Below are 27,420 nucleotides of genomic sequence, written 5' to 3'. Positions count from 1 at the left end.
TATCTCTTTAACCTGCTCTCCATTTTTTTTCCCTGATAGGAAATGACATCCTTTATCCTTTCAAAAAAATAAAATAAAATCTGCATATTGTGTTTAAGGTTTCTCAAATTGAGAGAGGAAGCAAATGGATCACAAGGGAAAGCAGTTTGGAGAAAAAAAACAGAAGACTAGCAGTCAATCAATCAGTAGTAAAAAATTTAAAGAAAAACACATAAGGCAAGGAAATGTATGATTTCTAAATTAACCTAATGAAGGCATAGAGCTATTTCTCTGTCCTGTGCCTTTTTTTCACAGTTTAGCGGCAATAAACAGTCTTTATATCTTGAATTATGCAGAAGCAAAAGCAGTCTGGGAGGCCTCCACATAAAGAGCTGCAGTTCTGTAATTCAGCAGTAATGCTCCATGGGCATGAATCAAGAACTCCATCCCGATCCTGCTGAGACAGCATGGATTTTAATGTTTCTGTGAAGCACACCACACACCCTCCTGATTCACTTAGTAAATGCTTTTGTTTTGTAAGCAGACCTTATTAAAACAGAAACGACCGACCACTACCGTAACAGCTTGTACTGGTCATCTTTTGCAGTGATACCCAAATCCTAACTGCTGTCCGTACAGTCTGTTGGGGAGGAAAATGCCACCTTCTGGAATGCCTTTTGTTTGTAGTTAACTGTGGGTGACTAGAAGGTGCATCAGCACCATGGGCAGTTCTTCGCGTAACTGCTAGTGAAATAGAGCATGCCCATTTCGGCTTCGTGGGGTAAAGACCTGCAGACTAAGCACCTGCCTGCAGGTACCATTGAGATCCACCAGCTGATATTATTGCAGTTTAGCTTCAGTTCCAGACTCTGTGCCTGCTGAAAGAATCCTAGGTAGGCCTCTTTCATTGCACCACACAGCTCTCAAACTTCTCCACTTTGTAACATCGAAAGGAGCTGTGATCTCTCCCCTGGAGCCACCTTAGATTCAGTGCAGTAACTGCTAGTGAAAGCGTGACTTATTGAAACTCCCAGAACTTCGGTTTGTGTGAATCGCAGTGGCTTACACACCACAGATTCCAGGCTCACCACCCTGGCTTAGCAGCTGCACGGCTCAAATCCACACAGAACTCAGATTCCCTTGGCTATATCAGTTAAGCTTCCAGAAAGGAAGGAAGAAAGAGAAAGAGAGGAAGGAAGGAAGGAAGGAAGGAAGGAAGGAAGGAAGGAAGGAAGATGGAGGGAGGGAGGGAGGGAGGAAGGAAGGAAGGAAGGAAGGAAGGAAGGAAACTCCTCTGCCATGAATTCTGGTTTAAGTATAACAGAGTCTTTCTCGACTCTGCTTTAGTTACATTGGAACTGTTCTTTTAATTGTTGATTCAGTATTGACCTAGAGATCTGGCTGTCAGTCCTTGCAACAGAATCTCTATAGGTGTGTTTACTAATCGTGTGCAATATTCCTCACTCCTGCATGCACTGGCTCCTCCTAGTTACAAGTGATGGTTTAAACCTTGATATCTGTGTGCAGGGAAGAGTCAGACTGATGATTCATGTGTTGGCTCCACAGTATCATTTGGAGATCACCTTCAGGAAGCAGCTCTGGCATGCCACTTCAGGGAAACGAAAGAACAGATCTGTGTAATCACCCCCCATATTTGATTGGCATCACTCTGGTGCATCAATTGTGTGTGAGGCTGGGTGGTTCGTTTAATCTTTCCTTTTGACATAGTCGTCAATGCACTGCCTGAAATACTGCCTGAAAATCTGGTATGTTTAGAAGGAGTAAAGTATTATGTGATAATGGACATTGTATATTTCCCTGGAAAAATGTTGTCTCTTGATGGCCAGGGGACTCAGATTCTCATTTTTATTTACTTTTATTTATCTGTCTATTTTTTATGTTTATTTTGAGAGAGAGAGAGAGAGAGACAGCATACATGAGCGTGGGAGGGATAGAGAGAGAAGGAGAGAGAATCCCAAGCAGCCTTCGCACTATCACCACGGAGCCCGACTCGAGGCTTTATCTCAGGAACCAAGAGATTATGACCTGAGCCAAAATCAAGAATCAGATGCTTAACTGATTGAGCCACCCAGGCTCTCCAACATTCTCGTTCTTAATTAAATCATTCAAATAATAGGCAGCATGAATTGGTGCTCTGGAGAGATAACAGGAAAAAAGGATAACAAAGCTAACGGGAGAAGAAACCTCAAAGTAGAGATGGGAGTTGAACCTCAAAGTAGAGATGGGATTGTGTTTTTATGCCATTTTGCTCCATCTTGTGATTTTCCAAGATAATAGACTCCCCATTAATGGGCGTCGTTGTTGGTTATCATATATTGAGGACTACAAGCCAGGCTATAGGCACTCACCATATGTCATCGATTTCAGTCTCTCAGATGAATCATCATTTCCCTTTTACAGGTGTGGAAACTGAGGCTTTGGTGAAATAAATTCCCCAAAGTCCCTTAGGAAGTGAGAGGACTAGTTCTCTTTGGTTTCAAAGCCCAAATCTTAAGATAAACCAACAGAGTCTCTTGTTATTTACCATATACCATGCACTTGGGAAGCAAGGAAATCAAGATTCCAGCAGAGATATATCTGATTCCGATGTTGAGTCCTTTCTGTACCATCACAGTACCCACCCACTGGTGCTGGGTCAGCTTCGTTGTATCGGATATCAGAGCATGACTTAAAGACAATTCATGGACGGTCTCTAGGGTGGTCTAATACAGCTTTAATCTGTTGTTACTTTAATAGATGGCATACAACAATAAATGAGAGATGATCTTTATTCCTGACTAGCTCAAGCATCCAATAAATGGAATAAATATGTAAATAACTATCTAAGACAGTGTGCTACCTATAACACTAACAACAATAAAAGAGGAGGTGTATAATTATTTCTGTTGGCCAGAGTGGTCAACCAGGACTTTGCAAACTACAATCCCCACACAGGTCTTTGAAGGATGAGTAAGAGAGCATTGCAGTGTAAAGTCCTACAGAAGTCTCAAGGCGCAAGATCAGCGTGGTCAAAAGCACACAGCTATGAAACGGCATGGTTGGCCAGGAAGTAGTTACTGTTGTTTTGAGAGAGCCTAAGGAACAAGTAGAAGAAACACTGATGTGGAGACTGTACATGGTAGGCAGGGGTCAGATCCGAGGAAGCCTCGTCTGCCATCCTGAAAAAATGATTTTTTGCTCATAAGTGGTAGGGAACCACTGAAGGATTTGAATTGGAGAAGGGAGATAGCAGATTGATTTGCCTGTTTCTTCAGTGTCCGTATTGTTTTTTAGTTCAAGGACCCGGTAATGAGACTGTAACAGGAAAGCCTAGAGGAGGTTTTAAATACATATATGTCTGTGTCATTGTTGGCACTTTTTAAAAGCCACTTACTTAGAAATAATTGTGAACTTGCAGAATAGTCTCGAGAATGAGAATAGGAAATCGACAGCAGAAGCCTGCTTTCCACGGCATGCGCTGCCACGCGCCCTGACCGCTGTCACTGCCTCCGTCGCCCCGGCAAGTGGCCGACCTGGCTTTCCAAACCCTCTTGTCGTTTCTGCTGATGGGAGGAAGTGTCGGTGATGTGTGTGCCCCGGCCTTGGTGCCGAGGCCTCCAAGCACGATAGCCTCGACTCACTTCATTCTCGCAACACAGCTTTCCTAAAGGGTGCCCTCCCCTTCCCTGACTGAGAACAAAAGTAGCTGTGGAAGAGAGGGGTCAAAGATCTTGATATCAGTAGATGCCCCGGCACTAGCCCTTCACCTCTGTGTTCAGCCTGGGCTTCCCGAACTATGTGACAGAGCCTTTGAGGTGGCCTTTCCCTCCTCTGTGCTTCCTCCACATTTTCCTTCAAACGTGAGATCCTTCCATTTGCCAGTGACTTTGAGCCCATCAGAGGCATGTGCGAAAGTCGGGCTTTTCAAGCTGTACCACGTTGTTAGGGCATTTCACTAAAGCCTGGGTCCCTGGGTCTGGGGCAGACAAAGGACAGTGGAGTGTTGTCATTATTGTTTCCAGGAGGCAGGATCTTTTCATCCAGATAATGTGGATATCCTCTCAAAGGTTCTTTGGAACCACAGTCGTGGAAAGAGCTTTTGTTTTCTCTCAGATTACCTCTGCAACTCATCATGTGGAGTTTCTCCTCACATCCTACCCTTTCCCCATTGTCTCAATTACCCTTTGCATTTGATTTCACCCTGTACTCATTTGTTCAGTTGGGCGTATTCAGTCAAGTCTCCTCGTGCTATTATGGTTTGCCTTACCTCCTGCATTGAGAGTGCAGGGACCATTATTCCTTTGATTTGCCTGCTTTAAAGTCTAAAATCTGCCTCACATTCACTTCTATACCTGCGCCTAATCATGCTCTTATTGCTGGGTTTTCATCACTGAGTTTTCTGGTTTCTATTGACTTTCTGGCTCCCAGAAGCCGTGATAGATCCCTGAAGCAATTGAGGACAGCTTCTATCAGAGATCATTCCTTTCTCTTTTCTGATGCTGGTCACTCAGTACTTAACTCTGACTTGGACCCAGAGGAGCATAGAACAGAGCAGCGTTCTGAGCCTAATCACTCTTCACACTTGGGGCCTCATACTCCTCTGCTGGGGGGCCGCCTTGCTCTGTGCAGGATGTTTAGGGGCATTCTTGGCCTCTACCCATTAGAATCTAGCAGCACCTCCACCCTCACACCCCATTTGGTGACAACCAGAAGTGTCTCCAGACATTGCCAAATGTCGCTCTTAGTCGAGAATCCCTGAGACACAGGCTCCTTGGTGTAGTTTACAATCTCCCCAAGATACTATGTGCAGTGTCTAATACACTGTCTGTCATAGAGCAGCTACTCAATAATTTTTTATTGGATTGAGCCCCACATCAACCGATAGCTGTTAACATATGCCTGCTGGCCTGTGATGACATTTAGGCAGTGGAAACCATGTCATATTCATCTCTTTATAGCCAGCCCCTCGCACAGAACCTGGCATGTAATAGGCACTCAGAAAATATATGTCAAGGGAATGCTTAAATGAGAGGAGTAGGCAGGAAGCTCTAGTGAAAATGATTGTTAGATTTTGCTGATTAATCAAGGAGTTACATGTATTGGGTGGGCATGAGCTGGACTGTGAAGGATGAAATGAATATGTACAAGAGACGGATGAACAGAAAATTGGTATGAGAAACACAGTGGTCAGGCAGGTATAAGTTCTGTTCCCTACAGAGTAGTCTCGGTCTTTACTCTGCCTCTACTCCTCCACATGAAAAAAAAAAAAAAAAAAAAGCCACATCGCATAACTGTAGACTGCATCCAGGGTCTTAAACTGGTGGGTCAACAATACACCATGGATGAATCCCATTGGGCCACCACCATGCAGAGGAAGTCAGCTCAAAGCAGGGAGCCTGCTAACAACCCCAAAAGGTGGACAGCGGGGAGAACAACATATTCCTGGAGTGTGTGCCTCAGTTTCCGCTAGGGGGGGGGAGGTGGGTGGGTGGGTTCCCTTCAAAACCCAGGGTGTCCACACTCCCCCATAGCTCCACTTGCCATGACTGCAGAGGAGATGTGACATGTTGAAGGCAGGAGACCTGGGTCCCTCCCAGATCCCCCTTCTCAACCTCATAACTAGGAAAGTTAAAGTCCTTTGGAGTTTCTTTAAATGGAGCTGTTAACCTTTCCTACTTGAAAGGCAAGGTTTTGGATAAAACAGTCTTTTGAAGGTCTCTTAATATCCGAGGGAGGCATCATTTACTATCAACAGGTTACTAAAAATGTGTATTTTGGAATCTTAAGTAAGGTTGGTGTGGTTCAATCCAAGCCCCTCCTTTTAGTAGCTACACGATCTTGGGCTAATTCTGTAACCTTTCTGAGCTTCAGGGCCCACATATGCAAAATGGGATGATAATGCCTCATGAGGTTACTGTGAAGATTGACTCAACCTAGTTAATACCTTTTTTTTTTTTTAATGTTTATTTATTTTGAGAGAGAGAGGGAGGGAGGGAGAGGGAGCCTGAGAGCGGGAGGAGCAGAGAGAGGGAGAGAGAGAGAATCCCAAGCAGGCAACGCACTGTCAGCACAGAGCCCTATGCGGTGCTCAGTCTCACAAACCATGAGATCATGACGTGAGCTGAAAACAAGAGTCACAGGCTTAACCAACTGAGCCACCTAAGAGCCCACACTTAGATAATCTCTTATAGCGTTTACTTTGATTCTTAGCACATAGCACAGTAAATGGCTGTTGTTATTAGTTATGGGCTATCGTTGGATTAGACAATGGAATCTATTAATGCTTTAATTTTCCTCTCTGTCCATAGCATCCCACTAGCAAGTTTGAGCAACTCTCTGTGGCTCCGTGTTACTCTCCCACAGTGTGTAACATGTTGTGGACATGAGGTCATGTTGAGGTTTGCCTCCATTTTCCCCTCTTCCTAAAACCGTGTGGTTCAACTGCATCCCCACAACTGTAATAGCTCATCATTTCCAGTCAGGGCTAATTCATTCTTTCCAAGCGATCACGATCTCTCTCGATTTTAGGGACATAGCAACCGTTGGGACCATGTTTTCTCAGTGACAAATCCATTTACTTTCAAAGAAAAACAGTGAAGAATGTGAACAACTTGATTTTGTCATTGGAGATGCTCTGTACCAGTCAAGGTGGAAGATCCAGAATCAATATGACTAATGGATCCAAGCTCTAAGTGATAGAGTCAGCAAAAAGGATAAATTATCGCTTCCCCCATGCCTCCTGGATGGTAATTTCTTCTCGCTGCCTGTTCGGTGATAGCTAGCGCCGTGTTCTCCATGGTGGCTGTCAGACCAATCACAAGCCAAGGCTGGGAAGCACTTGGTCAATACATCCAGTGTGTCAAGCTTTGAGTCATTTTTATGTTTGTTTGTTCCTGTTATTACTTTCTTTGGCTGAGTAAAATCTCTATTACTTTGGGCTCAGGAACGGAGAATGTGCTGTGAACACCCAAGGCGTGCATTTTATTTTATTTTTATTATTTTTTTGTGATGACTTCATTATTCCCTCATGCCTGAGTTTTTCCAAAATTGTTTTTCTCCCTTCCTCTCTCTTTCAGCATCCTCTTCTTTGCTTTCACCGTGTATTCATTTGAGCTGCACAGTAGTGAGCTCATGCCATGCCTTGGCCTTTCTCCTTCAGATCAGTGAATGGTTCCCAGACTTCTAAATTCACAGACTTCGTAAAATTACTCCCTTCACCCTTCCCTAAGAAGAGGGAGTGACTGCTGCCATACTTTTAACTGTTTTTTTTTGGGGGGGGGCGGTGGCGCGGTCAGGGAAGGATGTGAAGATATAATAACAGCCATTTTCTGTAACCATAATTCCATCGGGAAAAGGACATTTAAAAACAACACACAATCTAAGAATTGCACATTTTAAATAAACATTGCTTTATAATAAATTCATCGTATTATTCTCATTTTGCAAAACTAAAAAAAAAAAAAAGTCATTACGGACAATGCATTTTGTGAATGAATGATGTTTGTCGCCATCCTCAAGAAACGCTCGTGGAGAACAGTGGCAGAGACCATCTAGAGTTGACTCAGAAGTTGAAGATTCCTTTAGTTCTTTGACCAGTTCCTATGCATTACTCTCATTTTCAGGAATACCTCTCTCAACATTTTGTTGACGCGCTTGCAATGAAATCATCACTGCCCAGGAGAGAAATAATTTTATATTTGCCTTAAAAGCTGCACATCGGAATTTGTGTAGATATCCATGAGAACGTCACATGGAGCAGAGCCCACGAACATGTCAAGCCCTTTGGTAAACACACGTGTTACATGAGTGAACTGTGAATTGCCTTTAAGATTGACAGCGTGTATCATTCATTCACGACATGCATGACTCGTAATGTTTGTTTTGCTTTTGCATTTGACATAGGAGGTCTGAGTTTTGGGAATCAACAGACAAGAATTCAAACCCTCCTTCTGAGAGTCACTGTGTGATCTTGGACAAATTCCTTTCCCTAAGCTGATTTCTTCACCGGCAGGAATGAAAGTAGTGATGATGCCCCCATCTGGATTGTTCTAGGATTTGAATGAAAGGAAGTATGTAAAAATGGCTGGTACACTGCTTGGCACATAGCTTTATGGGATATCCACACATTCCCTTATTCACTGCAAGCACGTTTCTTTAAGGGAGAACCTGGGCGTCTTAAAGCCATTCACAGTATCTCCAAATTAACTAATTGCTGTGGTTCTTCCCTCTCCACAGTCAGCCAGCTGTTTTGAGTCACATCCCATATATGTATTTGCCTTAAACCTCCTTGTTAATTTATTCTTTAAAATAGGGCATTTTCAATTACGGGAATGTTAATTATTATTTATCACTCCTTAATTATTGTAATCGACTACACGCTTATTTTGAGTACGCGTGTGTGTTTCAAGCCAGCCGTCTGTGAACTTCAGTCTCTGGTAGTCGTCTGTTTTCTACCATCACCGTTTCCTTTCCAGCCCTGATGTGTGCTGTGCAGCTGCTTTACTGACAAACATAAACTTCTCTTGATTTTTGAGTGTTCTGCAGAGGTCGGTACAGTATTATAAAATATCTTTAAAACTCTATCACTTGAAAAAAATGTTAGGAATGTGCCTTTCAGATACTCTTTTATCAAATGTTTAACACAGGGTTTGGCACTTTAATGGGCTCTCCTCGGTGTTCTAGTGGATATCTACATAAACTCTGATGGTTTATTTACTACTGTAGCTTTTAATGGAAATGTAAAATAATTTCTCTTCTGGGCAGTACCGATTTCATTGCAAACACATCAACAAAATGTGAAATCCACATAAAAAAGCAAAGTTGGAAGGAAGTATCACTAAAGCGGAGAGAGTCATTGCTACATATTTCAGATGGGCTGGTGTATTTATGGTTCTCCTACACATACTGTAAAATGTAATGTGGCAAGATTGCTATATTGTAATAAAACAATGTGGTGCTTGCTGGAGGAAAAAAAAGGGGGGTGGTGGTGAATTATAGTAGTCATTGTACCTTGTTTCCCGTTATTGAAAATGGAGTATGATTATTGAATGCGTGCAGTGTGCATTTTACACACTTAGTTATAGATCTTGGTTTTTATGTGTGCCTGGAATATCAATATTTGCTTTACTTTTAAGGAACATTAGTTACAAATACAATAAGTGTGTTTCATTTTTCATTGAAGACATACCAGCTTCACTTTTCAAGTCAGAGTGTGCAATATATGTCTCAATGATTATTGATCTAAAAGCCCCGTTGAAAGTAAGCAAGGCTCGTTTTGTAATAAGCAAACACGCGTGTTGCTGCTATTCTCTGAAACCCATGAAGCTGGAGTGAGTGGCAATAAATAAGAGTTTAATTAAATTGCTCCTTGGCAGATAGCAGGGCTGTCTTTCAGCTGTGGTTTAGAACCTGTGGGGTCTCTTTTTCCTCTTGATGTATGTGTGGCATTCTCATTAATACTAATGGGAACCGTATGCAGTAAGAGGGCAGCTGACCCCATGTTCCATCGTGTCTGCAAAATACCACGTGGAATTTCCTCCCTTGGGCTACTCAGAAAAAAAAAAAAAGAAAGAAAGAAAGAAGGAAATCTCCATGTTTAAGAAAGTCTCAAGGCATAAACTCTAGGCATTACTTTCCGTAGCGTCCAGGTGCCAAAATAACCATAATATCTTAGAAATCCTCAAAAAATGTCCATTTGTGTTTCACATAGGACTTAGTTTCAAATTGTAATTATAACCGAAAGATTAAAATAGAGCCTCCCGTTGGAATTTGACTCTGATTAGCTATATGCATATATGTGATTATGGTGCTTGGTAAACCATGGAAACCATGCTCCTAGGCTAGAAATGAATGAAAATGATTAATTAGATTCTGTAAGGTGTTGCGTTTATAGCAGGGCACATGTAGCCTTCAGCTCATTTGGGTTCAAAGCCATCTGAAAGATAGGAGTGCTTGAAAATGATTAAAGCAGAGCTAGCAAGGTACAATTTCCACTTGCTGTGCTGCTATTACTTTCCCTAGAGCACCGACTACGAATATGTATCATCCAGACATCCTCAGTGTGCTAGCAAGAGATATTTCATTATTGCTTTGTACGAGTTCAAACACTTTCGGGATAATACTATCAGGCAAACCTACGTATACATGTAGAGCCCAGATCTGTATATGACATTGCCTGCCTGGTTTGTAATTTCTGGTGTGTTTGCCCAGACATCTGACCTGTTGGTACTAGAGATATATAACTCACTTAGTAAGATTCTACAGACTGGTGCTTAGCATGTTGGCGAACGCTCAGTGCTCATAACCTAGTGTGTGCTAACTCTAAGTTTCCATGGAAACTGATGCCCCACTCTCACTTACCCTCCGACACCCATCCACTAGGAAATGGTTAGAAAGACAATAACTGTGTTCATATTTCTAAATTAAGTGCAGCTGTGAACAAATTTTTTCGGGTATTTTTAAACCCAAAATAAAAAGAAGTGAAAAAAAAGCTCTCCATAAGTTCTATCATGTTAGCCTCTTCCTCCCTAATTCGTCTTACCAGCTTTATACACACCCTCTAGAGTAAAAACCCAATGACCTTTAAGGTAGAGTTACGGGTACCGAACAATAACGTTCAGACATAATCGCCTGTCTTAATTAATCTAGTAATTTCTGCCCTAATTTGTTTGATTCATCACCTTGCAGTGACAGAGGAGCAAAGGGTTTGCAGATTCTTAACATACCTGGGACATCTTTATTGTATTAATTCGTCAGCATGCCCCTCCTAGCATTCATGCAGTCTTTTGCCCTGGTGAATAATTTATAGTACATGGGTCGTCTTCTGCCTGAGAAGGCAGCCATCTTTACTTAGCAAAATCCAGCCCTTTTGTTTCTGTGGAAAATAACCCAAGATTTTAAAATCATCATCATTGAAGGAAGTTGCAAATGCCATTCTCCAGTTGATAATACTTTATAAAAATAATATACTCTCCTTTTGTATTTACTGTCACTCTCCCTCTTTTTTTTTTTTTTTTTTGGAAGAAAGGTGTGCATTTGGTCTTTATGTGACAGGTAATACCATATTTCATAGACATTAAGGTGACATCAGCTGTAACAAGAACCATTACTTTATATACCACTGAAAAAAGGGCACTTTTTAATTTTAAGATGTTATCAGCTATAAAACCTGTCCTGATTTCAAGGTGTCAAAATGAAAAGTGTACATGTACATTGTAGAATCAGAGAAATGTGTACTATGTCTGCTCTCTGACTTTTCTCTCTTTCCATTTTCTTAGTACAGAAGCTTAGAAACTTTGCGGCTCCACAAACAGTTGTCTTGAAAACCAGAAAACAAAACTCTGTCCATAGTGTTCTTGGAAATGGATTAGATATTAAAATACTAGGTACTACATAACCCTAGAGCAGTAGGTTTTATAGGTTCAACAATAAGTTAGGTTTATGAAGGGAATAAAGAACAAGATTGTTATCATAAGCACCGTGAGAGCTGGCTTAACGTTCTATCACAGTATGAGCCTTATTCTTGGTGATAGAATAATTAGAAATTTCCAACAGGGTTGCCCCTTCCAGAGATTATCTGTATATCTCCTAGCACTGGGGATTGTCAAATCTGGATAGAATTATAATAATTATTCAGAGTTGTCCAACCTCCACTCTACAGATGAGGAAATCAATATCAGATGCAAACACAGTCAGGTTCCTGTCTGGTGCTCTATCCTCCATGTGGGGATTCTTAGGGGTCTCTTTGATACAGAGATAGGGAGCAGACCTGTGGTAGAGTTTCCATCCAGAGCTTCTAACCTGTGCCTTTTGTGTTTGCCATTTTTCTCCCAAACTCCCAGCACCCTTTCAAGAGCGAACCATTTTTTTTCTACTAAATAATGGCAGCAGGGTTTTCTGTTGTTTTAAATCAAAGAGTAGAAAGCTACTTGAACACAAGCACTTTCCTACATTTTGAGTTGTTCATTCTTCCCATAATTAGAAAAGGGAATGCTTTAGTTTCACAAAAGTGAATACAAATTCTAGAACACAGCTTTGACCTCTGTGCACTAATGGATTGTCCATTTATCACAGTCTTCAGCTAGTTCCCCTCTGAGTTGTAAAAGTGTTGAGATCATTATAAAAGGTAATCATACGATGCCTGGACTGAGTTGTGTTGTCTTTTGGGGTAATCATAAGCTTTTTTGTTTGTTTTCTTTTCCTTTTCATTTCCTTTTTAAAATTGAATGATTTATTTAGAATTTTTTCTTACCGGGTAACCTTGGTGGGGCGCCTGGATGATTCAGTCAGTTAAGCGTCCGACTTCAGCTCAGGTCATGATCTCACAGTTCATGAGTTCGAGGCCCACATTGGGCTCTGTGCTGACAGCTCTGAGCCTGGAACCTGCTTCAGATTCTGTGTCTCCCTCTCTCTCTGCCCCTCCCCTGCTTGCACTATGTCTCTCCTGTCTCTCAAAAATGAATAAATGTAAAAAAAAATTAAAAAATAAATAAAAAACATGTAATGGATATTTATATGTGGAAAGGCTTTAATTTGGTCTGTTATTTTCTGGGCTAAAATTGATTAATCCAATGAAATAAGTTTAATAAACTGCTTCCCTGACAATAGATGGACTCTGAACTTTTTATACTGGACTTTCCCTACTTCACACAGGAAATGCTTTTTTATGAAAATGGATTTGGTGGTAAAGATTTTATTTCAGCAACTTGGACCGTATACAGACACTCTTATGTTTTTTGATTTGCAGATTTTATTTTTCCCTTACTTGCAGTTGCTTTGCTAATTTTTTTTAACGTTTGATTATTTTTGAGAGAGAGACAGAGTGTGAGCAAGGAAGGGGAAGAGAGAGGAAGACACAGAATTCGAAGCAGGCTCTAGGCTCCAAGTTGTCAGCACAGAGCCCGATGCTGCTCGAACCCACAAACCGTGAGCTCATGACCTGAGCCAAAGTCAGATGCTTAACCGACTGAGCCACCCAGGTGCCCCATACTTTCAGTTGCTTTGTATGTCAGTATATGATCGGGGATTAGTAGTCACTCATACACATTCTGAGTGGCCCTAATCTAAGAAAATAAGACTTACTTCATAGATAGTTAGTGTTCCTTTGACACTGGCTTGAGTTGTCCAAACTGGTTATACCTGGAGCAGAGGATAAGGCAAAGCTAAGTCATGTTAGCACACAAGAAACAGTGATGTCTTTTTTCTGTTTCTGTATTGTCCAGCCAGGAATATTATGGCAGTTAAGGGTGTTTGACAGTGGTCTGGCTCTCTCTCTCGAGGGGCCACACTGCAAATTCTTGTCTTACGTAATTTCCTGGGATTCTTGCTAGAATTTTAGGACTGCACCATCTAATCCAATTTCTCGCTCTCCCCTGCTAGTTCCTAGAGAATAAAAAAAGGTGGTTAGTTAAATCTCCCCCATCTAATTCAGTTAACTGGTTTAAAGTACTACCAGAGCTATTAGGATTAATTCAGAGCCAGAATGGGTGGCAGTGGGGGTGGGGAAGGGGATGGAAATCTGCCAGAAGTTTGCAAACTTCCTCCCTAATATAAGGTAGGCTTAAATTATGGAAAGAGCCTAAATGTCCATCAACTGATGAATGGATAAAGAAATTGTGGTTTATATACACAATGGAGTACTACATGGCAACGAGGAAGAACGAAATATGGCCCTTTGTAGCAACGTGGATGGAAGTGGAGAGTGTGATTCTAAGTGAAATAAGCCATACAGAGAAAGACAGATACCATATGGTTTCACTCTTATGTGGATCCTGAGAAACTTAACAGAAACCCATGGGGGAGGGGAAGGAAAAAAGAAAAAAACAGGTTAGAGTGGGAGAGAGCCAAAGCATAAGAGACTGTTAAAAACTGAGAACAAACTGAGAGTTGATGGGGGGTGGGAGGGAGGGGAGGGTGGGTGATGGGTATTGAAGAGGGCACCTTTTGGGATGAGCACTGGGTGTTGTATGGAAACCAATTTGACAATAAATTTCATATATTGAAAAAAAAAAATAAAGAGATTTCATTAAGAGAAAAAAAATGAAAAAAAAATGAAAAAAAAAAAAAAATAAGGTAGGCTTCACCCAAGGGCGTAATTGTGGGTCTCAGGGATTTAAGACAGTGTGCTGGTGTCTGTGTGCACAGCGATCATTTGTGAAGGAAAGCAGTTCATCTGGATGAGAGTCTGTGACCTCTGCTTTGTGGAAACCTGGAATGATTTGAGCTGGAAGGAGTCTTCGAGATCATTTCACCATACCGCCTCATCTTATGGAAGGTGAAATGAGGTCCAGAGAGGCCTGACAATTTATGCAAAGTCAGCTCTGCTGGGTGGCTGCACCTGTCCACTCTTGGTGTTGACCCAGTTCCCTCCGATTAGCAAGTGGCAAGCCTCTTGTGTCTTGGTCCCTCCAACACATGCATGGAGTAGGAGAATTACAGTTTCTTGAAGCACAAAAGTGCCCAAGGTGTTCACTTCCACAGCAGTAACCTGTGTCTGAACAAAGTAGGTGAAGAAAGAACTTCCTCTCATTCTTCCTCTCATTCTCTCAATGTATTTTGCCTTCCAGTGCCTTGGTTCCATGCTTGAAATATGAGGATATTGACCGTGGTGACCCTTAGGGTCGACCTTCTGTGATTATGTATATGGATTATTTACAGTGGTCCTAGAGTTTTGGGATCCGTGTTCCATCAGCCTTGCCCTTTCTCTAGGATGTGTTTTAACATGACTAACATTTCATGTTTATTATGATATTATATTAGCCAAACAATAATTCCTATGCATCATTTATCCAATACTTTAAGGAAAAGATGAATTCTAACCGGGGTCCATACAGGCACGTGCACTCTGCATGTGCCTATGTGCCTGGCCTCACTCACACCCTGTCAGGCTCAGCCCTGCCACACTTTCCAGATGTAGGCACAGAAATCGGCTGCGTTCCCACAGAGCAGCCAGGGCCTTCTTGCACATAAGACCAAGAAGCAGCCAGAACCAAAGTGTTTACTCTGATATGTGCATGTGTGAGATGGGGCCAGTGGCAAATCTGTAACCCTGCTGCCCTTAGATCTGCCCCTGGAGAATGGAGTTTTCCATTTCTCCTGTCCGGGGTGAAATTCAGTCCTTTGTCCACTCATGCTTCCTTGTCAAGATGTGAGTGAGGAAATCCTGCATTATTTGGAGAATGGATCTCTTTCCCGTGGCGTTGATTCCCTCTGTGGCCTGGAACTGAAAACCGAGCTCCTTTTACTGGGCCTGTTATACAGGATGACACAGACATGTCTTCCTTGTGAACACAGTGACCACCACGATTAGAAAGTTGAGGAAGAGGGCCTGGGATCCCTGAAGGCTGAGGGTCATTTGACCTCAAATCCATGTAATTGTCCTCTGGTACAGGTCCCCTCTAATCCAAGGGGATGAGAGAACTTTCTACCAGCTGGGGCCTCGTCCCTGTGCTGCTGTGGCTGCTGCATTCACAGGTAAGAGGGGAAACGGAGTTCTCTGAAGATCCCATTCCTGAGGTCAGGGCTGGCCCCTCTTTTCACTGTCTTGTCCACTGCAGGACAGGGCACGTGGTCCATGCAACGTCACACGTCGCAGGGCCAGTCTGCTCCTCCCAGTGGTTAGGTTCATTCCCTCCCTCGCCACCAGGGGGGGTGTGGTCCAGCCAGTTCCAATAGTCCTCTGTCTCTCAGCTGCTGACATGGTGTCTTTAGGGCCCCTTTCCTAGTCCCAAACTACCCCTTGACAGCCCACATCACCACAGACTGCCTGCTGATAGGTTTCCAGCTCCTCTGTTTGGACTCTGCTTTTAATCCACTCCATCCTTCCAGAAGGGAAGTTGATTCTCCAGTACGACTTGCAGATCCGCAAGTCTTGGTAATTCTCACCAAGTCAGTGGGCCTGGGGTCTGTTCTGAAAGGCTCTCTGCCTTCCTCGGACAGCAGAGCCTGCAGCCACGCTGCCCCAGATAGTTCCTGCTCTTGAGGTCCTGTGCTCCCCTGAGGATAAGATTTAGCATGTGACATGTTGGGATCACAGCTCCACCGTGTTTAGGTAAATCGGCAGTCTCTGACCTTCTTGTTAACTTGCCACCAGATTCAAAACCTAACTGCTTCCTTGCAGGTGGGCCTCTGTGTCCCGCCTGTTCCTGATTTATAAACACTTTTTCTAAACCACAGTGGATAATTTTAGGGGTATGTATACCTTCTAGTCCCATATTGAGCAATTTCTTTTAACCTCTCTTTGTTCTGTGTAATAAAGAAATAATCATTCTCTGTTTGGATCCCAGGTGCAGCCTCTAAAATATCTGGTCAGAATGACTAGAGCTGCAGTTTCTTTTTCTTCTTTTTTTAAATTTTTTTTTTATTTTTTTTTTAATGTTTCTTCTTGAAAGAGAGAGAGAGAGAGCGAGCGCACACACGAATGGGGGAAGGGAAGAGAGCGAGGGAGACACAGAATCCAAAGCAGGCTCAAGGCTCTGAGCTGTCAGCACAGAGCCCGACGTGGGGCTTCAACCCACGAACCGCGAGATTATGACCCGAGCCAAAGTCGGACACTTAACCGACTGAGCCACACGGGCACCCCCAGACATGCAATTTCTGTAGTCCAACACAAACATCCAGTCATGCGGAGACCCACATCAGTGGGATTCAGGCACAGTGTGGCATCACAGAGCCTGGGTTAGGCATGAGGCAGAAAGTCACTTACCTGCAGGCCAGAGTCCATGGAGCCACGAATGGTCATGCAGAAGGTAGAAGAATCTTGGCAAGAAACCAGATCAGAGCCCAGAAATGGTCCAAACCAGTCACCCGTGAGAGTTTACAAAGAAGAACACAGTTGGGTTTTTTTGTTTTGTTTTGTTTTGTTTTAGTAAAACCAAAGAAACAACTGGCCTTTGAATTTTAACTGGACTACTCATTAACCTATACTATCTTAAGGTTTCTGAATCTCGGTCCAGATAATAATACCCAAATCCCTTGGTTGTTGGTAAAGCATAAAGGCAAAATTGTTTGAAAAGTGGTTTATAAACTCATCGCGCCTTTCCCCAGAATCACGTAGATTTCCATTCAGTCAAGGCAAGCTATCATGGTGCTCTTCCCTAAGAACCAAGAAGCTAGCACATTTTTGCTTCTGTGTTAAACCGTAAACGAAACAAGGCAGCGCGCAGAGGAGTAACAAAGGTTACAGAAATGAAATGCTGGAGCAAACACATCCCCACTAATGGGAGCGCTCAAATGAGACAGATTTGCATCACCATGTCCTCTGGCCCTGACTAGATAGCTCCTGTTAGAGCTGTGTGAATTCATTTCCTGGGCCCAGGGTGACCTAAATGGATCTGTTTGATAGAATTAAGAGCATCAGAAGAAGTATACTGAGTTCTAGGGTACAGAGAGACAAGTTATTTAGTTCTGAAAGGTTACAAACACTGATGCAGGGGAAGAAAAATAGATGATGTGATGGTGCATATTGATTTTAAAGGGCTGGCTGGGCATTTGTAACGCAAATAAAAGGAACAGTTCTTATGGTGGGTTTGGTTTTGTTTTTTGTTTTTTTTCCTCTCTGATTTTTCTTATTTTTTTTAACGTTTTTTTTTTGTTGTTTTTTTTTTTTTTTTTTTTTTTTGAGACAGAGAGAGGCAGAGCATGAACAGGGGAGGGGCAGAGAGAGAGGGAGACACAGAATCCGAAACAGGCTCCAGGCTCTGAGCTGTCAGCACAGAGCCCGACGCGGGGCTCAAATTCCCAGACTGTGAGATCATGACCTGAGCCGAAGTCGGACGCTTAACCGACCAAGCCACCCAGGTGCCCCATTCCTCTCTGATTTTTCTACAAAGTTACCCAGGACAGATACAGAGTTCTTAGAAGGGTCTGTTAGGGTTTTATTCCTCTCCTTATCCCTACCCCCACCCCCCGTCCCCGCTACCCTTTAGCACCATCATCCCCATCCTGTTGTGAGGAGAATGTACCCTGCATTTTTCCCTCCTGACTCCCATCCCTGCCCCAGCTCAGAGGTCTCATATTAAGTATTTGCATCCAAGTGTTTCCTTTGGGTTACGGTGATAAACCTGTAGAGTGATTCCTTGATTGCTGTCACACAGCACGTCTGTACACAACAAAATCTTGACTTTGAAAGGCATGTACAGTTGATCTTAACCCCTTGAGTGTCTGTCTTCTGCTTTTCCTGTCATACATCCAAGGTCTACTCACCTACCCGGGAAACTGGTTCTGGCTCTGAGGCAGTTCAGCTCTTAATAAGAAGTTGAACAGAAGTTATAATAACTCATTGCCTTGCCTGCTTGGAAAACATGATAATGCTCCTTAGTTGTAAGAAATCATTTTAACAACACTGACTGGTGGCAGTTCATTGATGAAGGCTATGTGAAACCTGCTATAAATAGCACACGATGCATGTAGTAAAGGGTTCTTCTGTGTGGCATTTATTTATTTGTAATTTATGCCCTGCCTACTTTCACAAAAGGATTTGAGCTGGCTGACAATAAAAGACACATATACAATAAGATTGTTATGTATGTAGAAATGGAAGATCAAAAATCATATGGAATGGAGAAAGGAAAAGAGTTATGTTTGTAGTGTTTTCCTCCTCATCAAGGCAGTAGAAGATTATGGTCTCAGCCTGGCCTCTCGCAGACTCACTGAGGTGCACTGAAGAGGAGACGTGTAATTCACACCCTCACAGAAATAAAACAAGTAAAATTACTATGGTGGATTTGGGGAGGAAGCTATATTTAGAAACAAAGTAGAAATCTTGGAAGATCTTATTTTGGGCTGAGAGGAGGTATAGCGGTGAAGGCAAAACTACATAGTGATTATATTTTTCCTAATCATTTAGAGTTCTGATTACCTCCTGCCCAGTTCTATATTGCACTTGCCCGGCATTATGCAGGAGCTATTGATTTGTTCTGTATTCATTTGTGTAAATCAATTTCATGGAGGGGGGGATAAAGCAAACAGAGTCTAACAATAGGTTTGATACCTACAAGGAATCATTTTTAGTAACTGAGCATCCGTCACAAAGGAGATGGTGAATGACCTAGAATTAAATAAGTAAAGGATACATTCTTTGGATTTAGATCAGGCAGTGTTGACATTTGGGGCCCCTATCACAGGAGCTGGCCTGTGAATTGTAGGAAGTTTACTGACATCCCTGGACTTCACCCATTTGATGCCCATAGAATCCCTAACCTGCCTCACTTGTGTCAATCAGAAATGGCTCCAGACATTGCCCAATGCCCCGGCTGAGTGGTGGGCAAAATTGCCCCCAGTGTAACCATTGGTTTAGGTAAAGACCTGTGCACAGACTGCTTCATGGGACAGGTGACACTAAAGAATCTTCTCCTGGATCTCTCATCCCCAATGAGGGAGTTCATCTGCCAAGGAAATGCCTACTGGTGTGGAAATTCCCACTGGGTCCTCTAGAAGCATATCCTTCCCTCCTGTCCTCATGAGGTCTTTGTGTATCTTGCCTATGCGAAAATTTTGGAAACTGCATTCCTGCACGCTTAGCAGATACATGTAACTCCAGTACCATGCAAAATAACCATTGCTATGTTTACTGACAGTCAGTAAATCATAAGTCAGTGTCACAGGTACGTTCCCACGTGGGAACAGTTCTTCATTTCTGCCTGAGGTCTGTCCTTGCACTCATTCTGACTTCCAATGGAGAAAATGCTAATAAATCCTCCTCTAATTCAACCGAGAAGAACTGTTGGAAACCTAGAAAGTTGAATTTCAGTATGATCATATGCCCGAGCACGTAGTGCAATTAATTGCTGTTAGTTTTCCAAGTGGAGAGCCAATCGCCAATTTCCTAAAGTGGTTCCCAATTTAGGAGTACACACTGTTTATATGTTAAGTCCATAGACAGATTTGTGCTCCGAAGAGCTTTACCTCTTTTGTCTTTTTTTTTTTTTTTTAATCACCCCACCTTTTCTTGGTGACTGAGTCACAAGTATACTTTAGCTCAGCTCAGGTTCAGTGGTTACACCAATAGAAAATACTGTCTTATTTGGATGTCATGTGGAGGCCAAGCTTCCCAGGTGCATAGAATAAATTAATCTCTGTCTAGTTCTCTTCTCCTTTCCATCTAAAGTCTTCAAGGCACTGTGGAGTATCTTGACAATTACCTTTACAATCCCTCTGTAAAATGGAGACGGAGCTGGGGGTGATGAACCCGTTTCAGGGTCGGATGGGATTAGAATTCACATTTTCATAGGCCTCTCTAAATGGTCTAGGTTAGTCTGGGGCTGGACAGTATCCGTATATTACACCCTGATGGTGAAATAAACACGTGGTGGTAATATCTGAACACAGTTCAGCCTACTCGGTTGGCATGGGTGTCTCTTGGAGCTGATTGGGATTGTTCACGGATTAAAATCAAAGGGGTAAAAACATGGTGTGCTCTGTTTCCTAAGAGAGGGTTTCTTCATCCCCACCTGGTAATGAGGATGCTTGCAAGAGACGCTCGCCCTCTGATATTATTCAAGAGCCGCATTTTGAACTGTGGGTCTTGCTGACCCTGCTCTTTAGTCCCCATGCACCAGCCAACGAGTGTGCAACATGATAGATGATGTCCCTTTATTATGTTTCTAATTTGGGCCCGGCTGTCACTACTGGCCCTCACTGTCCAGTGTCTTGTCTCCAAGACAAGGTTTCTGGGTCTTAAGAAGGATGGAAAGGAAAAAAATGAATATGTCTATGGCACATCCTCGCATGGCACCTTTTCTTCACGCTTTTATCCTGAGAACTGTGTGTATACCAATTAAAGATATTTCACACTTTCTCATCTGTAAGGAAAGGCAGTTATTCGCTGTTTAACCCAAAACAGTGAAAAAAGGTATTTCATCTGTATTTCCTGCACATATTTTTGTTATGAGAATAAACACTTGTGTCGTATTGATTAAACCATAAGGCATAGGAGCTTAGATGCTTTGCTTTGAGAAGGGTGATAACGAGAGCCAACAAAAATAGGTACAGTGTATGCGTGTGAAGACTGGGTTGGGTTCAGAAAGAATTTCCCTGAATAAGAGTTTAGTGCCTGAAACTAGTGTCTGGCACATAATAGATTTAGTTTGAATCAGTGAATGATTTTTTTTTTCTAATTAACATTTGTTAAGTCTCCTATAGGTCAGATTCAGGAAAGGTGCTTTAGATATCATGATAAGTATACCTTTTTCTCTTTGAATTACCGAGGCAGGTAACCATAATTGAAACTGAGGTATATGGAGATTGAGGAATCACGTCTCCAAGAAGAGAGCAAAACTATAGGTTACCTAATTTATCTCTATCATTTATCTGTATATATCGAGAGGTTTACAGATTTTTGGAGATTTAGATGAAAAATTGCCTCCATCAAAGATTAATGAAATTATGAACTCCAGGAGGTAAAAAGAAAAGCAATCAGAGTAAATTAAGTCATTGAAATGCGGACAATGCTAAATAGTCACAACCCTATAAACCTTGAGTATTAATGTAATCGAAAGCATAAAATATTTATTGGTGGGATGATTAGGGAACATCCTGCTGAGGGGTAGTGTAATATTAAATCCTCATCCTCAATAGTGATTAGTAAATAGATAAATTTGGAATCTAAAATCTTATTGATAACCAGAGGAGCATATTATTTAAAAAATATTGATATAAATACTAAAAGATAAAACTCAAAGGCAGGAAGGAGTAGGGGAGGAAACTGCTCTTTTTCTTTTAAGTTGTGTAAAATCTGGCTTTTAAAGTTCTGTGCGTTTATCTCATTTTATCCTTTTGAAAAATACTTAAGGTATCTCCTATGGACCCTCATCAAATGTAAAAAGAAAAATCTAAAGAAAGTGAAAACGGTGTTTTCTACCAATTATAAAAGCTTACACTTTTATTCCTACTTTATGTGTCATGAGGTGAAACCCAAACTAGGTCAAATATATTCTAGCTCTCAAAGTTCCTTGCTTATTCAAAATGGAGGGTTCATTCACTCCCTGGCCTTAAACTTTCATATCCTGATCAAAATGTATCTCTGCACTGAGGATTATGGAATGAAGCACACAGCCCTTCAAGAGTTCACATGAACCCAGAAGAATGCAACTCACAATAAGCATGTGCTCACCACTACTTATTTTTTCTTTCTCGATGTGATGCTCGATGGACTGAGTGGCTTTAATTCAGGCTCTGAAGTCTGAGCGTTAGACGATGACATGAAGGTCCCATGAGTGACTCAACACAAGCAAGAAGCCCTGTGTTAGGAATCTCTGGCATCTTCCATTATCACAGACCTGCCTGCAAAAGATAACCTAAAAGAATACTATAGTCAAAGGTGGTTAAACAACACGTTCTGCCCTGATTCTAAATAACCGTATCTTCTAAAATCTAAACTCCCTGGAAGCTCAGAGATGTTTTCACATTTGTCAACTGTCAGGTTTTTTGAATTCTTATCTATCGAGCAGTTCTTATTTAACAGATGACAGATTTTAAAATATGCCAGAGTCCCTCTATGTGAGCAAGGGAATACTTCCGGTGGAATCGATTTTGTAGAATTTTTGTCCTGTTTTTCTTTCAATCTGGCTCTCTGACCCCGCCCCTCATCTCTGTCTCCTTTACTCTGTTCTCTCTAATAATTCTCTGGGTGCAACTTTTAACACCCAAGAGAATGTCCCCTCTTTGGTTTCTTTTCATGTGTAGGATAGCCTTTGGGCCCAATCAAAGCCTAGAACTATAAATTGTTTAACATATATGTTCACCAAGTATGGATTAGGATTGGGATGGTGTCTCAAAGAGACAAACATCTGACATTTCTCTGACCTATATAGACTAATGTGTGAATTTTTTTGTTTTTTTTTTGTTCCTATGCTCCTATTCATCTTGTTTGATACAAAAGCAAAGTCTACTAAGTGGTATTTTACAGCTGCTGAAAGTTCCTAAAGCATTCACTGTCTTCTCAGTTTTAGGCCAGCAGAATATGGCTGTATAACATATCTTACTGCCAACCAGGAAGAAAAAAGGAGTCTACAACATTTGGGGAGGCAGAGGTCACTGGATGGTGGGCCTGATGAGATCTTTGCCAGCTGCTGACTTAAAGTCGATGGCCTGCAGGGCCCTAATGACCTTTCCCTCTGTGAGAACACATCTAACCTTCATTTCAAAAGTAATACTAGTCTTCATTAGAGATTGAGTCATATTTTCCAATTTGTAATATTTTATGACAGTGGGACATATTCCGTAGCATTTCACCGGCAGAAAAAAAGGAAAGCAGAAACCAGGACTCAGATTCATGCGCTCCACTCACAGAGCCTGTGCAAAATACTGCTGTTTCAAGGTCACTTGAGGAAATAGTACTGCAGGACCTCTAAGTAGATGGACCTCAAGAACAGTATCATTTATGTGAAACCCTGCACTCATGGCTCTCTATTCCAAATGCTGTCTGAGACTTTTATAATCTAAATATAAAGGGCTGGCACAATATCACAGGGACCTTATTTCCCCAGGTCACAACTTAAAACCCTGAAAATCCCAGACACTCCGAGACATCGGTTAAGAGCAAGGAGCTGAAATGTCTCTGTGAAGCCTCTTGCTGTCCGTTTACATTTTCAGTCTGAGACTCTGAATTGTCCCGTGGCTCACTGGCCTCAGGAGTAACCTCTCCTCTGGGTGACACTCCCCCAGTACTCTTGTTACACTTGATTTTACTCTTGCAGGTGTACCGATAGGGCAGATCTTAACGCAATAATCTCACATTGATGCAAGACTTGACTGTAGTGCTGGTGTCCTCACCTCCTCTCATTGCTATAGATTAAGCATATAATTTCTGGGTCCTGAGTGTTGACGAAAGCAGTATTAGATCCTGGGTCCTGGGATGGAGAGATTTTTCTTTTACTGCATCTTTCCTTTGTCCTTATTTTATTATTTTATTTTACCTATTTATTTATTTATTTATTTGAGTGGGGTGGGGGGGGGGTGCAAGTGAGCCAGGGCACAGACAGAGAGAGAATCCCAGGAGGGGCAGAGGGAGGTAGAGAGAGAGGAAAGAGAGGGAAGCAGGGCTTGTGCTCACCAATGTGAGACTCAAACTCACAAACCATGAGATCATGACCTGAGCCAAAGTCAGATGCTTAACGACTAAGCCACCCAGGCATCCCATATTTTATTAATCGCATATAGTATATCCTATTTCTGAGTTTTTGCAGGTCTCTTCTCACAAAAGGGATGGGAACAACAGGAGAAAGTATGTTTTCTTTTGGAGGTTTTCCATCCTTCTCTTACCCCATTCTTCTCTTTCCCTGGGCAAGCTATCGTTGTACATCTAAGTTTACACTCAGGCTTTAACCAGAGGGTGTGTATTTTCCCTGATAAGCCACATGTCACTGGCTAACGGCGCTCCTCTGAACCCTACCAAGTGCAAGACAGCGCAGACTACTTATCAAAACAGGCGAGAGAGGAAGCATATCAACAGATTGCTCTCCTAGCTGGCTTCTTGGCTAATCTCAGAGCATTTGCTAAATTTAATTAGTACATACTCCAAAGATTACTGGAAAGTACTGTTTTTTTGGCAGGTACAGATTTAATTTTAATGAGGCATTAAGCACCTATAAGACATTTTAATGATGCACTAAGCTCACAGAAGGTACATTTTTGCATAATTACAAATTACTTTTTTTTTCCCCTCTATCTTTAGTTCCAAGAATTGTTTTCCTCTTCTCCCTGTCCCACTCTAAATCTAGCTAAACATGTGTCCTTTGTTGAATAGTTAACACCCACTGAGTGGTTTATTATCTCTGGCTTAGAAACATGCCAGGAAGTCATCCCTAGTGGAAGGGACACAATATCTTCTGGTCATCCTGCAAATTCTGTCTCCAGGAAAGTCGGAGTTATTCATCTCCCTAAATCAGGGACATTTGGGTCCAGATAACCCTTTGTTGTGAGGGTCTATCCTGTGCACAGTAGGGTGTATAAGAGCATCCCTGGCTTCTACCCACTAGAAGCCACTACGACCTCCCTCCAGTTGTGACCACTAAAAATGTCTTCAGACATTACCAAATATTCCTGACACAGGGTGAGGGTGTGGGGGCAGGTGTCACCCCTCAGTTGATAGCACTGCTCTGATTCTGTCTTCAACTCCTGAGTCTCCTTCACGTGATCCATCTCTGTTTTGAAAGCTCTACAATTGAGGTTTACAAAACAGATCAGTCCTTCCATGACTTTGACATCATTTAGTGGTTTCTAAATGTCTAAAAGTGTTGCAGAATGCCAATGGGTCAACAAAGAGAATGGAGAAGGGAATGAAATCTGGACAGGTGGCTTTACCATTCTAATTAAGCTGTATCAGCAAAACCGAAATAGCATAAAGAATAAAGCCCCAGTCTTCATCAGGCTAATAGCCCAAGACTCTCCGCATTTCCCAGCCTCACATGCAGCCCATCATTTCTCTCCTATCCACAGGTCACAAGGGGAGAACAGAAAAACCTGTTGTAGGTGTTGGGCCATCAGCTATATAGCTCACCAGTTTCAAGATTCATTTCTGCCCATGGTTTCCCTGGGCACTTTCCCCATTTGTCCCTCCACAAAATTAGAAATTATAGTGTATCATGGGCATTTGTAATTGTTAGCACGTAGTCAAAAATACAGGGTCTTCTGCGTTGAAACTGAGGCTTCTATGGAGTCCAGGTTTGTTTTTGTTTTTGTTTTTGTCTTTAATTAATTATTATTATTTTTTAAGTTGGAAGGCTAAGACTTCATTTTTTTAATATAATTTATTGTCAGATTGACTTGCATACAACACCCAGTGCTCATCCCAACAAGTGCCCTCATCAGTGCCCATCACCCACTTTCCCCTCTCCCCCACCCCCGCATCAACCCTCAGTTTGTTCTCTGTATTTAAGAGTCTCCTATGGTTTATCTCCCTCTCTGTCTGTTTGTAAGTATTTTTTCCCCTTCCCTCCCCTCCATGGTCTTCTGTTAAGTTTATCAAGATTCACATGTGAGTGAAAATATATGATATCTGTCCTTCTCTGACTGACTTATTTCACTTAGCATAATACCTTCCAGTTCCATCCATGTTCCTGCAAATGGCGTGATTTCATTCTTTCTCATTGCCAAGTAGTATCCCATTGTATATCTAAACCATGTATATCTTTATCCATTCATCAGTTGATGGACATTTAGGCTCTTTCCATAATTTGGCTATTGTTGAAAGTGCTGCTGTAAACATTGGGGTACAAGTGCCCCTATGCATCAGCACTCCTATATCCCTTGGGTAAATTCCTAGTAGTGCTATTGCTGGGTTATAGGGTAGTTCTATTTTTAACTTTTTAAGGAAACTCCACACTGTTTTCCAGAGTGCCTGCACCAGTTTGCATTCCACCAACAGTGCAAGAGGGTTCCTGTTTCTCCACATCCTCGCCAGCATCTATAGTTTCCTGATTTGTTGTTCATTTTAACCACTCTGACTGGTGTGGGGTGGTATCTCATTGTGGTTTTGATTTGTATTTCCCTGATGATGAGTGACATTGAGCATCTTTTCATGTGTCTGTTAGCCATCTGGATGTCTTCTTTGGCAAAGTGTCTATTCATGTCTTTTTCCCATTTCTTCCAGGTTTTTGATCTGATCCTTTTTAGTAAGAATAGATTGGAAGGAAAGGTTTGGGGTATTAGCGGTTAATAGAGAAAGGGAGAGTGGGATTTCCCTTGCACCTATTGCAGTCATGTCCTTGGCCATGCTTTGAGTATTTAAAGGAAACCCTGATTTCTCATTAACACCACTGATGCCAGTAATCCATCAACAGGGGACCAAGAGGCCCGCTTTCAATCCTGTGGCTGTGTTCATTTCACTGTGGCTGTGTTGATTTGTGCGGATTCCACATCTTCCCTCTCCCTCCATCACCCCAGATACTTGTAAGATCTTGAGCATTAAAGTTGATTGTGGGTCTCAGAACAGAAAGTTTCTCATCACACTCAGTTCTTGGGTCTACAACCTAGCATGCTTTTGAGCATCTTCAAAGCTCTCTGGACTATTGTATCAGACTGAAAATAAATCAGTGAGCACTAAGCTTGCTCCTGCTATAACCTTCACCCAGGTTCTCCTCGCATTGCTGCTTATTTCTGCCCTCATTAATAAAGAGCATCTAAGATTCTATTTCAAGAATTCATACCATTTTATCCCTTCATGGGAAAATTCTCTGATCATCTTGAAGGATTATGGTTAATCACATTTGTGCCTAACTGGGAGAAATACATGCAGACACTCAGATTCCTTGAACCCACAGGCAACCTTTCCCTATCCCCTCAAAAAAACATATTTTTAAGTGAACTCTGACTTGTTTATGGTATTTCCACTCTTCTTTTCATCATACATAATCCAAATGAGGTGAAATCACTAAGAGATGTTTTAGAACCAGAATTTCTTTTTTTTTTTTTAATGTTTATTTTTGAGAGAGAGAATGTGAGCAG

At 42.0% G+C, this 27,420-nt stretch overlaps 1 protein-coding gene across 5 annotated transcripts in view; it reads left to right on the top strand.

Moving 5' to 3' along the window:
• UNC5D (unc-5 netrin receptor D) overlaps positions 1–27,420 on the top strand; it is a 547,712-nt gene that overhangs the window by 365,893 nt on the left and 154,399 nt on the right. The window lies entirely within an intron of this gene.

Source organism: Panthera leo, chromosome B1 (genome assembly GCF_018350215.1).
Source record: "Panthera leo isolate Ple1 chromosome B1, P.leo_Ple1_pat1.1, whole genome shotgun sequence".
Taxonomy (NCBI): Eukaryota; Metazoa; Chordata; class Mammalia; order Carnivora; family Felidae; genus Panthera; species Panthera leo.
The sequence above is the reverse complement of the archived record's forward strand: the minus strand, read 5'-3'. Positions and strand labels throughout refer to the sequence as shown.